This window comes from Penicillium cosmopolitanum, assembly GCF_028827165.1.
Source record: "Penicillium cosmopolitanum strain IBT 29677 chromosome Unknown utg000009l:1.0-9042332.0:1.0-9050551.0, whole genome shotgun sequence".
In the NCBI taxonomy this organism is placed as follows: domain Eukaryota; kingdom Fungi; phylum Ascomycota; class Eurotiomycetes; order Eurotiales; family Aspergillaceae; genus Penicillium; species Penicillium cosmopolitanum.
This window is the reverse complement of record NW_026622679.1, coordinates 4,691,883-4,708,757: the sequence shown is the minus strand read 5'-3', so window position 1 is coordinate 4,708,757 and position 16,875 is coordinate 4,691,883.

Sequence of the window (16,875 nt, the reverse complement as noted above, 5' to 3'; positions counted from 1 at the left end):
ACATTTTTAATAAATTATAGGGGATTTGCCAATGGTATCACTTAACCTATTGTGAGGATGCTCAGATGCTCACAGAGATCAACGTATAGCGTAGTATACAAAGTAAAGGAAACAGTAGCTGTTCGACGAAAGTAATAGCTTGAGTAGACATCGCCAGAACCCATTTCACAACCCATTTCTTGGCATGCCAAGGAATTTATAACCCATTCAAAACCCATTTTGTAGAAAAATTACATAAAATTAGCATAAATTAGCCTAATTAGGAAAGTCTTGGCATTTTTATGCAAAAAAATAGGTCAAAATGGGTTCAAATGGGTTCTTGGCATGGGTTTTGGGTTGAAGGTTCCAACCCAAAATGGGTTATGGCGATGTCTAAGCTTGAGGAGAATATGGAGGAAGCTGAGATAGAACTAAGTACATATAGGCAAGGATGCCTAAGTAGATGTTATCTACATCGGGTATCCGCAAATGGTAATAACCTTAGTTCGTTATCTAGTATTAATTATTCTATATTTAAATTTAAGGATCTAAATATTAAGTATTAAAGAAGTTATTAAAAAAAGTAAGACTTTTTATAAAGATATATATATAACCTAACAACAACAACTCAAGACGCAAATCAAATTTTTGTTATATCTCAGGAACTACGCCAGTTAGCAACTTCTAGTATTTTGCATATTTTAAGTAACTCTATACGCTATATTTTAAGCCTAGATTTGTATAGCCAAGCTTAAAATACCAGTCCTGTGTGTGGATAGAAGTATTTTGCGGCCGTTAGGGCCGTCCTGCGCTGTAATACACTAAAACTTATAATCAAACAGAGAATATGTTATAAACCTTAACCAGGGTGCTACAGAGCTGCTACACGAACTAAGCAGTATTCTGAAGCTGGTTAAGTCCGATAAGGTTATAATACTCCTTAAAACTGTAATGAGTATAACTAATAACCTTATTTAACTTCCCCTGTATAACTAGTATAACAAGCTCGAGACGCTGCGTTAGGATCTCTATAAGGAGATTTAGGCAGTTAAAACGGCTATTACTAAGCCCTTAATGTATTTTAGCACTGTGTTATTTAAAAGAATAGCGGCTAGGGTGCCTATACTAGCGTACTAGCTCTCTATACTAGGCTTATCAATACCCCCTGTACCGCCCAGTATTATAGTATATAATTATAAGGTTATCGTATACCTAAATGATAAGGATCTTATAGAAGAATAGAAATGTAAGACTAGTAATAAGATTATCTAGTTTGCTAATAAGATATAGGTAGCCTATACAAAAAAGGCTAACCTACCGACCCTAGCCTCGGTAATAGTTAAGGCAGCCTACTAGTTAAAATTAGACAATATTTATCTTATTATAAGGAATCCCTAGAAAGCCGAGGTTATACGGACTTATTATCTCGGATAGGTACCTAGTTTTAGGGAGGCAGCCTTTGTATACCTACTAACCTAGGGGATTATTATTTACAGTATATAGTAGAGGTTGTTAGTAGATAAGCTGATAATTAAGGCGTTATAGGCAGTACAGGAGAAGAAAGGCAAAGTAATTATAGTTAAAAACTATTATTGATAGGGAAAGACAGAGATTACTAAGATTTACTTTCTACAGATACTGAAAGAAGGGAATAAGATAACCTCTATTGTCCTAGAATTTACCAGACCCTAGTATATAAATAAGGCTATTAAACAGGATGTATTATAGGACTTAAACAGCCTTTTAGCCGTTAAATACAACCGGGCCATCCGGGTACGCTAATACTACTATTATCAATAGTTTAGATATATAGGAACCTTCTACGTTAATAAGAAGCGATATATATATTGTGCTACGGACTATTAGTCTTAAGATTACCCTATATATCTATATAGAATGATAAAGTATACTAATTATAAGGGTGTATACCTAGCCTGGGCAGAGAAATATAATACGAGGGTTACTGCTATTAAACGCAGTATAGCCTTAGCTCAGAGCAGCAGCCTCTACCATCTGGTCCCGGCACCCTTCAGTCATACCGATCTGTCGGTCTTACTTACCCTATCCGACCTAAGTTTATAGGGGTCTTACTAGGAGACCTTAACGGAAGCAGATACTAGCGGGGTAGTAGGTAGTGCTACTATACCGGCCGTATATTTCTGTAACGGGGAATATACCTTCTAGAATACTAGCCTAGGGAGTACAGAGAGGACCAGCAACAGCATCTAGGCCTATAGGGCTAAGAGTACTTAATTAGGGACAGAGGGGTCTTTAAGACAGGGGTAACCAGTATAAAGGGCCTAGGATTTAGCCCTGGTAGATAAGGACTAGACAATAGATACAGAAGAGGATTATATCAGAGAATAGCCTGCCACTGATAAATTAGTACTATCAGCACTAACCTCTGAGCTACTAACAGTACTGGCCCTAGCGCTATTAACAATACTAGAAGCAGCAACAGTAACTACTAGCCAGTAAGCGTCAGCAACTAATAAAGCAATAAAGAAACTAGTATTTATTTTCAACATACTAACTATATACCGCGACCCTAATACCGGCGATATTGACTTCTAACCAGCTATATCCGCCCCTAAAGCAACAGCAGATATCCCTAAAGCCGATATCTAAGCTAAGGCGGCTAAAGCTAGAACTGCCAAAGCCTATAAGGCTCTTGTAAAGAAACGTTAAACTAAGAGTAATTCAAGCTGTTGTAGTTATAAGAAATCTACTAAGAGGTTCCGTTAAGCAGAGATTATAGAGTAAGCTAATAAAGAAGCAGAACAGAATAAGGAATTAGAGCTTAGTTCGATAGATATAGAAGCTATAGAGGTACTTATACAAGACGATCGGATAAAGGATAAGGACTTTTAGCTGTTGTTAGTACCGGAACAGACCTCCTCTCTGCCCGATATATTACATTAAGGTCTAAAACAGAAGGTAATAGGTAAGGAAAACTATAATCTGTACTAAATTACTACTAGAATATAAGTAAAGCCCTACAACGTTAACTATAGACAGAATGAATAGTTAACTAAGCTAACAAACAGCACAGAAACTACTCTTGATATATTAGTATAACGTTAATTAATCAAAGAATATTGTTATAGCCTAGTTTATATATAATCTAAAGATCCTAGAAGCAAAGATTATTATAATTTAAGAGCTATAGAGAAATAGATTTAAGGATATAACTTACTACCCTATAAAGGATATATATAAGCTTCTCTATTCTCTGTCTTAGGGGGGATTAGCAGGCCTAGGTATACCTCTTTATATCTAAGAAGCTAACCAGATAGACCTATACTATCTATTTAACAGACTGTCAGAAGCTATAGCTTAAAGGGGAAGCAACAGAGCTATATATTATTAATATATATAACGATTAAAGTACCTATACAGCGCTATACCTTCTGTCTGACGTCCTATCTAATAAGCCCTACTAGTATACTGAAACAAGCTAGATAGTAGTAGGTAGGTTTAACCTATACTATTTATACTAGAGAGGGAAGGTAGTAATACAGGACAATAAGGCAGAAGTACTTCTTAATATTATAGAGGTAAGAGCCCTAGATAACTAGTTACCAGAGGGGATAATTATAAGGGAGGGCTATAAGGGCCCGGGAACTATAATTAACCTAGTATTAGCAACAGCAGACCTACAGAACCGAATAATTAACTACTAAGTAGATAGGCAGGTTTATACTGATTCTAACTACCTTCCTATCTATACCCTAATCAATATACGTACCTAGGTAGCAGAAGCAGCCCTGCTACAGTAGAACTAGAAGATAATCAACAGGGGTAAGATAGCAGAATTTATCGGTATAAACTTATAAGGATAGAGCCCGGAAGTAGAGAAGGAGTACTAGATTAAGGCTACAGCAGAATATCTTATAGAGATAGTTCGGCAGGGCATCCAGGCGTTAATACTATAGGTACGCCTATTATAATATATAAGAGAAGGATAGAATAAGGAGTATACAGAAGTAATTAAGGCTTGTTAGAGAGTATTTCGGTAATTAGAAAGAAGCAGGGAGTATAAGGATCAGAAGGTCTATATATTACTTTAAAATAGAAAAGGAAAGGTAATTTATAACGTATTAAGGAAGAGATATTATATATAGATTAGGAAAGCTACCGAACAGAGCCCCTGTAGACTTTAGAAGGTATTAAAATAGACCCGGAATTAATAATAGGATAGCAGCGGTATAATACTAATATTAGAAGCAGATAGGATTAAGGCTCGAAGCAATACAGAGAAGGTAAAACTACTCTGTAAAACCTTCTTCCTATAACCCCCGAGGCAGATCTCTTAGATCTTAACCGGTATAGCTTCTAGTAAACTAAGCTTCTATTCCCCGATATAACAGAGCAAAAGGTACTTAACGCTATCTGGTAAGTATCTCCTAATAAGGTACTAGGTAAAGATAGTATCCCTAACTATATATAGAAGCTACTAGCAGACTAATACTATAATACGTTTATACCAGCGGCTACTAGGATCTTTAACGTATATATACAAAAGGACTATAATCCGTAATACTTCTAGTAATTAATTATAGTTATACTGTATAAGGAAAGGTCTTAGGACTACCGGAAACCGAAATTATACTAGTTAGTAGCCCTAATTAATACCTTTATAAAGCTTCTAGAAGCTATTATAGCCACCCGGATAGCCTAGTTAGTAGAGAAGTATAAGCTGCTTCCTAATACCTACCTTAGCGGCTGTAAGAGTATCTTAATTAACTATATTATATAGTTACTTCTAGACTGTATTCAATAGGTATAGGATATAAACCGGATAGCCTTAATAGTATTACTGGATATAGCTAGTATCTATAATAATATCTCTTATAATAACTACTTTCGAATATTAAAAAGCTTAGCCTTAGGTAGCTAGCCCTCTAGATAGCCTCCTTTCTAATAAATCAAAGTACCTAGATTAAGCTACTAGGATACCTTAGTAAGGCTTTTCTAATACTGACTAGTATTCTCTAGGGCTCCCTAATCTCCCTAATCTTATTTCTGTTATTTAATACTCTATCAATACGGGTATATTGTTAGGATAGAGGAGAAGGAAGGATAGAGGGCTTTAGATAGGTAGATAATACAGTAATTATAGCTATATCAGAATCCTACTATATAAACGTATAACTGCTATAACGAGTACTAGTAAAGACAGACCTCTAGGTAAGGCAGTATATAGCTAAGTTTATCTCTGATAAGTTTAAACTAATCTACTTTTAAAACCCGCAGAAGAAAGACCCTAATTTTAATACTGTGATATTAATCCCTTTAGACGTTGATCTGTATAACTATAATACTAACTATCCTTAGGGGAACGACTAAATACTAGTCTTAGTAGACGCTAATACGTAAATTTAACTATTAGAATACGTAAAATATCTTAGAATCTAGCTAGATAAGATCCTTTTATTTAATAAGCATCGGAACTATACTATAGCTAAGGCTAATAGAAGCTTAGAGGCCCTCTGGGGGATAATAGGATCTATATAGGGGATCTCTCTATTAGGTATATATAGAGTATACTAAGCGGTAGTTATTCCCTAACTGCTATACAGCCTGTCAGTATAGTACTGTCCTACTACAGAGATAATACTGGTAAAGCCTAGGAACCGGATAATTAAAGCCCTAGAGCGTATCCAGGAGCGGGCTGCAGTAATTATCAGCAGGGCCTTTTAGGGTATAAGCTATAAGGTACTTAATGTAGAACTCTTCTTATAATCTATCTATCTATAAATATAGTAATTAATTAAGGAAATAGCTATTTAAATCCTAATAGGGCCAGCCTAGGCTTATCTAGCTATACTTCTATAACAACGAATACTAAAGTAATAAAAGCTAGGGGGGCTGGTACTCTCTAGAAGTCCTCTGCTAGAAGAAAAACCAGGTCCTGAATACCCTTACCCTATCCTTAGGGATATAGAAGAGCCGAAAAGCCTATATTCTAGTACTGTAGGAACCCCAAATTCTCTGTATAATTAAGGATACAGAGGTAGCTAAGGCCTTGTATAATAGAATCCAGAGTAAGATACTAGACTAGCAAATTAAAAAGGTAATAGAGCTATACCTGCGGCTCTGGCTAATTAAGGATTAATACCTAATAATCCTCTTCTTTACTGATAGAAGTAGATATCAAGGTCTGGTAGGTATAGCAGCAGTTACCCTAGAGGTAGGTATCTACCTACAGCTTTATCTTAGAACAACAGAGAATTTAACTGTCTATATAGCCGAACTTAATAGGATTAAGATAGTACTTATATATTTTCTTTAGTAGAAGAGCTAAAGTACAGAGTTAGAGCAGAGTTCTTGCTAGGAGGGACAAAGTTCTTGCTAGGAGGGACAAAGTTCTTGCTAGATAGAATAAAGTTCTTATTAGTTAGGATAAAGTATTCGCTAAAGTACAGGTTTAGAGCTAAGTTAAGTTCTAGGACTGTATCCGATTAAGATAGTTATCTTCTCTGATAGTTAGGCAGCTATCTAGGCTATTTTAAATCTAAAGTAATCCTCCGGCTAATATATAATCAGTCTAATATATTAATATATATAGGCCCTCTGATTACTTATACCTACGTTCAGCTTAATTCCTGCTAAGATCTGATAGATCCCTGTATATATAGATATACCTAGTAATAAAACTGCAGACGTTGAGGCTAAGTTTACAGCAGAGAATATAGGTAGGGCAGATTATTGTAGTGCTGAGATCTAATTAGCCTTATTAGTATAACACTAGGTATAGCAGTAAATAAAGAAGAGATAGATAAAGAAGTAGGCAGTAAGTAAGGTAGCAGTTTACTATTACTAACTAGTAGAAATACTATATAAGAAGGTCCTATAGCTATACAAAGGGCTACCGAAGCTATATACGTTGGTTATTATTTAGATACAGACGAAACGGATTAGCTTAAACTACTTCCTATTTAAGTATATTAATTAATATAGGCAGAAAGATTAGTTTAATACCGGTTAGTATTATTATAAGGAGGGGAGCCAGACCCCCTAGTATATCCTCCTCTAATATCTGTTATATACCAGCCTCTGTACGATACTAATACAGAAGCTTCAGTACAAAACAGAGCTAGAGAACACTACTGATTATAATATAATTATATCAGACTTACAGGCTATCTGCTACATAGCCAAATTTATATACTAGACAGAATTTCTCTATTAATTCTGTTATATAGATAGAGAGAACGTTAAAGCTAATATAGAAGTGCTAGAAGAGACTACCGGCAGATACTAGAAGATAAAGACACTGGGTATACAGATTAGACAATAGTTAATAGCTATAAGAGGTCGGTAATTAAGGAATTATATTATATAAAGGAATAGCAATAAGAGAAACTAGGATATAACTAAGGTTATAACTAATAGGGCAGGGATAGGGAGAATAAACCTACAGAGGTAGTAGTGGCCGCAGGGGGCGCTATAGACTGGTAGCAGCCAACTATATTTATTATAGGAGATTTATTACTATTATTATAGGAGTTATTACTTATTTTCCTATAGTAATATACTGTATCTCCTTTGTCTTTTATTACTATAGCGTGGCGTTAGGATGTTTCTGGTTCCCGACAGAGAGAATATCTATATAGCTATTACGTTCGAAAGTATGGCTGAATTAGGTTATAGAATCTTGAATTAAATTAAATTAAATTAAATTATATATATATAACCTAGTAGGGTATACTACTATTGTAATGGTTACTAAGTTATCAGGCTAGTGACCTATAACTAGGCAAGGATATTAGATAGTAGAGATCAGATTAGACAGTTAATATACAGACTGATTCTTAAAGAGATTAAGAATCCTGAATACTTATAGAATCTTAAATATATTAGGGTTCAGATAGGCCTCGATATATAGGTAACTTAAAGAGGATTCAGTATTAGATTAGCGTTAAGTATCAGAGGTATTATATACTCAGAAAAGGTAAGAATTAGATTAAACAGACTAAACTTAATAGTATTACCTTAATTAAAGGCTCTTAGGTATATCCTAATTCAGTATATTTATATATAGATATAAATAAAGCAATATACTCTCTTTATTATCTCTATAATAAAAGCTTTCTTCTATAACTTTCTTAATCCTTACTTTTCTCTTATCTTTATTTTCTTTAATCTATTTCTTCTTATCTTTAATTTATTATTCTTTTATTATATTAGCTACTACTGCTATTACTAGTACTGCTAGTACTCTAATTATAGTTATAGATTCTTTTAGAGATATTAGGAATACTACTTATTAAGATAGAGGTTATACAAAAGGTAAGGGCAATATAGAGATAATAGAGAAGATAGAGATAATAGTAATAATAGACTACTAGAAGATAATAAGTCTAGTAATAACTTATATTCTCTTTATACTTACTTTATATATCCTTTCTTTACTATTTATATAAAGTATATAGTAGAGGTAGCTCTTTATTCTTCTATAGATAAGATTTCTAAAATTTAGTATAACTAGGATTATACTAATTCTGTTTTCTATACTCTATATAAGGATAACAGTAAGTTCTATTTCTAAATATAGTACTTCTTCTAATTTAATTTAAATTTAATTTAATACTAACTCTGTTTAGATACTCTATAGAATCTATAGTAATTTATACTAGTATTACATATTGCTAACTGGTCACAGTGAGTGGTTAGATCGTTAGTAAACAACTTACCAGTTGTTCTCTGTGTTGTTAGTTGTAGGTAATATCTATTACTTATAATCCTTAAGTATCGACTTATAATTATACTGTTACTGTACTAAGCCTTATACAGACTTAGATCTTATTAAGTAACTTCGAAGGATACGCCAGGTAGTACACCGAATAGGTTAGTCTAAAGAGCTCCCCTACTTATAGTATATTTATTATAAGATTTAAAACTAAATAAAGAGTAATCTAAAGATATACTGTAGTAACTTAGATTAATTAATTACAAAGAACTAAATATATATTGCTGAGCAAGCATCCTTATATACCTAGCCCTTCTTATCACTAATAAGACCGGGTCTTATCGCTGATCTGTTCCGGGCTTATTACTGATAAGTTTCCTCTTATCACCGATGAGTGCCTGTTACGTTATCCTACTGATTATATAACGTTAAGTTGTTTAGTGATCGTAATCCTGTGTCTTCTAGGGTTATATAGTATAAGGCTGTTATGTAATAGCGACCCTTGTCCCCTAAGCCAAGTTAGTTGGCTGTAATCCTTCTGTTATATCCATACTAGTTCCTATAATCTGCGGGGTTTGTTATGTTCTATAATAACTAGCTCTAACTTATCTTTAACTAGGTATATAAGGTTAAAGCTAGCAGTACTGCTACTTTTATTTCTAGGGCTACTGTTTTTATCTAGGGTATTATAAGTATAGCTATAGCTATATTAGGATTATATTACCTTCTAGTCTTCTACTATAAAATAATCTCTATTTATCTCTCTAAGTATAAACTTTATTTTAATACTAAAAATACAGACTAAACCTTATTAAGTTATATTAAGTTTATAGATAGATAATAGAAAGAATTAAATACTAAAGCTAGTTTATCTTCTACTCTACCTCCTTACTATTCTAATAATCTTCTATATTTATAGATTAGTAATATAGATTTTAGTCTCTAATAAAGTAGTATTTAATCTTTTTTCTAGAGAGTTATAGTTAGTTATCTATAAGATATTACTCTAGATAGAGAAGCTACTTTAACTCTAGCTATAGTCTAAACTACTATTAATATTTAAGCTTTAGTAGATATATATAGTTTACCTTAGTAAGCTTCTAGGTTTATCTTCTCTTTTCTAAGATTTAAATAGCTTTATTTAGTATTAATCTTAGACCTATAGGTCTTTTCTTTATTATCTTTCTTTTTATAACTAATATAATATATAAGATAATTATTATTAAATTAGTAGTATTTCTTAGTAGTATTCTAGAGATTTTATTATCTTTATAATATAGTTTTCTTTATTTTCTTTCTTCTAAATAAATTTATTATACTTTATATATTCTTTAAGTAATCTATAGATTTCTATTAGTTATATTCTAATAGCTAGTTAGTCTATTTAATATAATAGTATAAGATTTTATTAAAGATTCTTTTATCTTAAATCTCTTTAATCTTTTATTTCTCTTTATCTTTAAGTTTAGATATTAATATCTATAAATTATCTTTATTTTAGCTATTCTATAGCTTAAAAAGAAAGATAGAGAAAATATTATATAATCTTAAATACTTCTTTAGTAATATAATATAATATATCTATATACTAATCTTTATAAGGATATAGAAGAATCTAATTTATTAGAGAGATAACTTCTTTTCTTTAGTTTTAAAGTAGATATTTCTTATTAAAAAAAATATAAAAGTTTTAACCTTAAAGTCTTTTAGTTTATAATTTTTATTATATAACTTCTATTATATTTTCTATATAATTTAAAGCTTTTTCAAGATCTCTTTATAAATATTTTAAAGATAAATTATTTATTCTTTAGTACTTAGAGCTTCTTTTTTAAGTACTTTCTTTAGAGCTTAGACTTAGAAGTTAGGATTATATCTTAATAATATATAGAAAGAGATCTTATTAGTTAATATATTTATAGTATTATTATATATAAACTATACTATCTTAAGAAGTTAAGTCTAATTTAATTATTCTCTATTAATAAAATATCTAAGATAATTCTCTAGAACTTAGTTAAGTCTTTCTATCTAACTATTAGTTTAAAGATAGAATACTATAGAGAATTATAATTTAATCTTTAAATAGTAATAGAGTTATAATTAGAATCTACTTATAAAGATAGAACCTTAATTAAATATAATTTTCTCTAGATTTTTATATTTAAGTTTAATTTAATTAAAAAAAAGTTTAGTAAGGTTTTCTATAGATATTATTATTAATATAGAGAGAAATTAAAAAAATTTTATAAGTTAGTAGATAATTATTAGAATTATATTATATTCTCTTTCTTTAAAGATTATAATTAGAAGTTTTATTATAAAGTCTATACTTAGCTTTATAAATAGCTAATAGAGAATTAGAAAAGATTAGAGTTTACTATAAAATTAATATCTTAGAGTTTTAACTCTTTAGTATATTAGATATATTTTAATATATTTTTAAATATCTTTTAGTAGCTTTTTCTAATAAAATTTTCTTTTTAATAACTCTTTTATATAAGTTCTTCTAAAATATTCTATAAGCTATTTATTATAGTAAATTTAATTAGTTTTCTTTTTAATTTTTCTTTAATAAAAATATAGAGATAATTCTTATAATATAATAGCTTTTTAGAGTTAATACTCTAATATTTTTCTTTTAAATTATTTATAATAATTATATTAGTTCTTTCTTAAACTATTTTATTATTTTCTTAGAGCTCTTTAATTAATTTTTTTTAGTTTTCTTAGAGATTTATCTATAAGTAGATCTTTATTTATAACTATAGTAAATATTATTTAAAGAGATATAAATTAAGAGTAATTTAAAACCTTATAATATATTATATTATAGCTCTAACTTAGAAAAACTTTATAATTATTCTTTAGATCTAAATAATTAGCTTTACTAAACTTATCTATAGCTTTCTCTAGATTCTTCTAATCTATAAAGATAATAATATTATTCTAAATCTAGTTTAGTTCTAACTTTAAATTATTAAATAAGCTACTTATAGTTAGAGAGAGAGATAATAATAGACTTCTATAGACTAATATAGTTATACTTATTAATCTTTATTCTTCTCTACTTTTTTTCTCTAAATAATCTTATACTAATAGTAAATTACTATACTTTTATAAATAATTTAACTATAATTCTTTTATAAATTAGCTCTAATATCTTTTCTATAGATAGAGCTTTCTTTTCTTCTAAAGTATAAGATAATCTATCTATAGAATTTATCTTATCTAAGTAGTAATATATTATAAAATTAAAAAGGATAAGAAAAAGATACTAATATATCTATTTTCTATTAATCTTTAGTTAGTTTATAAAGAGTCTTAGATTATAATAATTAGTTAGAACTTTAACTTAGTACTAGCTTTCTTTAAAATATTAATATTAATATTTAAAGAAATAAATAATTATAAATAGCTTTTAATCTAGTATTATATAATTTTATTCTATAGATAAAAATTTCTTAGACTAGAATATAATAAAGTACTATATTCTCTAATTATCTAGTTATAAGAAAATTCTAGCTATTCTAAAATCTAATATATTAATTTTAAGTTAGATAGATCTTTTTAGATTAAAATAATAAAGAAAAGATATAGTTAAGAAAATATAGAGAAGATTTTAAAATATCTTTAATTCTCTATTATTTAGTTTAATACTTTTTAGTTTTTTTCTATCCTTACTTTCTTTAAGAAGTTCTATAAGTAATAATATAATTAATAAGTATTTTTTAATAAATCTTTAATAAAAATTATAGAATCTAAGAAAGATCTAAATATTTCTATAGAATATTAGCTATTCTTATTCTTAAATAACTTAAACTTATTCTAGGTTTATTAAGATACTATTTTAACTAATAATAAAGCTAAGAAATTTAACTTATAGTTTATAGAAACTATATTTTAATACTTTAATAAATAATTATACTTTCTATAGTCTTTTAAGTATAAGACTTAGATATTTTATATACTCTTTATATATTTTTAAAAAGATAAGAATATTATTAAGATATATAATATAAATAATATTAAAAAGACTATAGAGTATAGTATAGATATAACTTTAAAATATTATAGATATATTAGTAAGGCTAAAGAGTATAACTATATATTTAAAATAGCTATATCTTATATAGAAAGCTATCTTCTATTCTTCTTCTTTTTAAATATAAATCTAATAGTATATATTCTATATATTTATTTTACTAAGGAATCTAACCTTAGAAAGATAGTTAAAAATCTCTAAAATAAGGGATAGAGAATACTAGTTTTTAATAGAAACTTTATTTAATCTTTAATAATTAATATAGAGGTATAGTCCTCTATTCTTTTTAGGTATAAATAAAATAGATATATCTATAGGGCTCTTAGAGAGTTAGATTTAACTATTCTCTAGATTTTTATTAAGATACTTCTATAACTCTATAAGTTCTTATAGGACAGTAAAGTCCTATAAGCATTAGGGGATATTTGAATAGCTTTAGTAATTGCCAAAAGAGGAAATAGTATTAGAGGGATACCCTTAGGCTTAGTAATTAAAAGGTCAGATTAAAGAGAGCAAAAGAAGATGTTATCGAAGATAGGTTTGCTGGGGAGTAGAGGCCCTTTTTATATTGCTCTGGCTAAGCAGTAAGCTAGGCCAGACTAGGCCTAATTAAGCCTCTGGCAGAATATTATTAATAGGCAGTATAGCCAAATAGACTAGGCCTAGATAGGCCTGTAGCAGAACTCCAGAAGCTTAGAATATAGGCCTTGCTTAATAATAGTTAAGGACTTTAATAAACCTTGCTAAGTTTATTAAGCTTAACTATTTTTATTAAGCAGATCCTTAACTAGCTTTGTTAAACTTTAACTAGTTTTGTTAAGTCTTCTTTATTATACTTAACTAATTTTTATTAAGCTATCTTATATTAAGAGCTTTTTATCTTCTTCTTATATATATATATATTCAGAGTTCTACTTATAAGAAAAGATAGATTAGACTATATAGAGATAATATATATTCTTTAAGATTAATTAAATAATTAGTTTCTTTCTATAGTAGTATAATCTTAAAGTTTTATACCTTAAATATATTCTAAAATACTAATAACTTAGAGAGAATTTAATCCTAATTTATAGTTAATTTTTCTTCTTTTTCTAGAGAAAGCTAGACTTCTTTAGATATTTTAATAACTATAAATATATAAGCTTAGTTTTTATATACTTTTATAAACTAATAAGATTCTAACTATTCTATTATCTCTTTCTTATATTTAAACTATTATTATTTTTACTATAGGACTAATATAATTTATATTTTCTAAATAGTTATATTTAATAATAGTACAGAGGACCTAGATAGACAGAGATCTCTATTAACTATAATATAAGAATATAAGAACTTTTATTTAGTTTCTTAAGAGTTATATATAATAATTAGAATAGTCTATATACTATAGGTAGGTGTTACAGTATTCTGAGTATATAACACCTCAGATACTTAACACTAATCTGAAGCTAAATCCCCTTTAAGTTACCTATATATTAAGGCCTATCCGAACCCTAATATATTTAAGATTCTATAAGTATTTAGAATTTTTACTCTCTTTAAGAATTAGTCTGTATATTAACTATCTAATCTAATCTCTACTATCTAATATCCTTACCTAGTTATAGGTCTCTAGCCTAATAACTTAGTAACTATTATAATTCTAATTTTTCTTTATTAACTACCTAAGGATTAAAGATAGTACCCTCTATATATTAAAACTCTATATCTTCTTATAATAGTACTTATTCTAAATCTACTATATCTTCTCTAGCTATTTAATAGCCTAAAGTTAAATTAATTCTAGATTAACCTAGAATCTCTATTAAGCCCAAACCAGATTAGATATCTATCTATAAGACTACTAAATATATTATTAATATATTATTATCCTCTTCTCTATACAGAATATAAATCTAAGGAATTATAAGTAAACCTATAACTAGAAGTATTATAGAACTTAATTAAAAAAGCCTAAAGAAAAAGAAGTATAAAATTAAGTATCTTAAGGAGTTTCTAGTAGTTTATATATATCTTAAGAAACTTACTACTTAAGTCTCTGAAATTTATACAGAAGACTTCTTAAATAGTCTACCTATAAATTATAGATAAATTAAAGCTAAGAAATATAAGAAAGTAGAGAGTTTTAAGATTAATAAGTTTAAAAGATTATTTAGTATTTAGAAGTAAGAGAATTAGCTCTTCTAACTTAGTTATATCTTCTAAGATAATTCTAGAGTTTATAAGAATAAAGAGATAAAGATCCTTATAGAAGTTAAGTATCTTAATTCTAATTATATACCTTAATAATATTCTTATCTTCTTAAAGATATATAAAGAGTATATAAAATATCTAAGTCTTATACTTAAAAGACTATAGAAGATATAACTATTTATTAAAGTATTAAAATATAGCTTCTATAAGCTATAAGTTAAATTCCTTAGCTTTATTATTAGTTAAAATAGTATCTTAATAAGCTTAGAATAAGTTTAAGCTATTTAAGAATAAGAATAGCTAATATTCTATAGGGATATTTAGATCTTTCTTAGATTCTATAACTTCTATTAAAGATTTATTAAAAAATACTTATTAATTATATTACTACTTATAGAACTCCTTAAAGAGAGTAAAGACAGAAAAAAACTAGAAAGTATTTATGAATATTATACAGATATAACTAAGATCCAGTTAAAGATATAACTAGGATCTAGTTAAAGATATAACTAAGATCTAGTTAAAGATATAACTAAGATTTAGTTAAAAGGCTTAGTAACCCTAAAAAACACCGGATCTTCGGTATACTAGGTAGCCGGCCAGATCTTCGGTATACTTAGTATCCGACCGGATATTCGGTATACTAGATAACCAGCCGGATAGCTAGAATACTAGCTATCCGGTATAACTATTCTAAGGTTAAATAGGGCCTTCCTTCCTTTAGAAATAATAATATACATTAATCAGAATCCTCTATAATCAAGCAACTAAGTCCTTAATCTTATTAATTACTCAGTAATCAACTATCTATAATAATTCCTCCTTTATCTATATTCCCCCTAAGCCTAGTAAGACCTTTGCAGTCTTATAGGTTATAAGCCCGGATTATCTATATCTGGCTATACTACCTTTTTATATATACTTTTTGCCCTCTTTTTTATTTATCTCCTATTTGGGAACTTTTGAAGTCTAAAAATATTAAATCCGAGATACCCCTGTATTTCGGCTGAAATCTCAACAAACCTCAAAAAATATACAAAACCTATTAATATATATATATATCTATATATATATATATATATTATATACTATGGCAAATCTTTAAAAAATTAAGGTGCCTAAGCTCTTAGGCATCAAAAATTATACTATATGGTTAATTAGGGCCTACGCTCTATTGGTCAAAGAGGATTTAGGGTTCGATACCCTAGACCTAGATAGAACAATATCCGATAAAACTACTATAACTCCTGCAAAAAACAGGAAGACACTAGCTATTATTAAGCTATTATATAACGATAATCCTTTATTATATATAAAGGATAAAACTAGTGCTATTCAGGCCTAGAATACCCTAAAGGAATTATTTAATCCTAAGGGTTTTACTACTGAATTCCTAGTATTAAAAGAATTTTTTAATACTACTCTAGGAGATTTTGATACTATAGAGCAATACCTTAATAAGGTAAAACTGCTTATTAGTAACCTAAAATCTAAAGAGATTATACTGCCTAATTAGATAGTTATTACCTAGATTTTAAATAGTCTAGACGAAGATTATTCAGAATTTATACAAAATATTATATAATCTCTGCGTAATAATCCTAAGGTATATACTATTGATTTACTGATAAAATCACTTATTGATGAATTATATAGTAAAGAAGATAATACTATTTATAGTATTAATAATTCCTTCTTTAACAAAAATAATACAAACAAAATCACCAAAAAACCATAGAAAAAACAGCCTTATAAAGGCAAATTCTGTAAAAATTGTCACAAAACTAATCATAATATTAATGATTATTATTTCCTATACCCTAATAAGCGTCTAGATTAGTAGAAATTAATTAATACAAATAATACAAACACTACAAATAATATAAACAACAAAAACAATAAAAATAACAAAAACAAAAACCTACAAAATAACAATTAAGTTACTATTGTTAATAC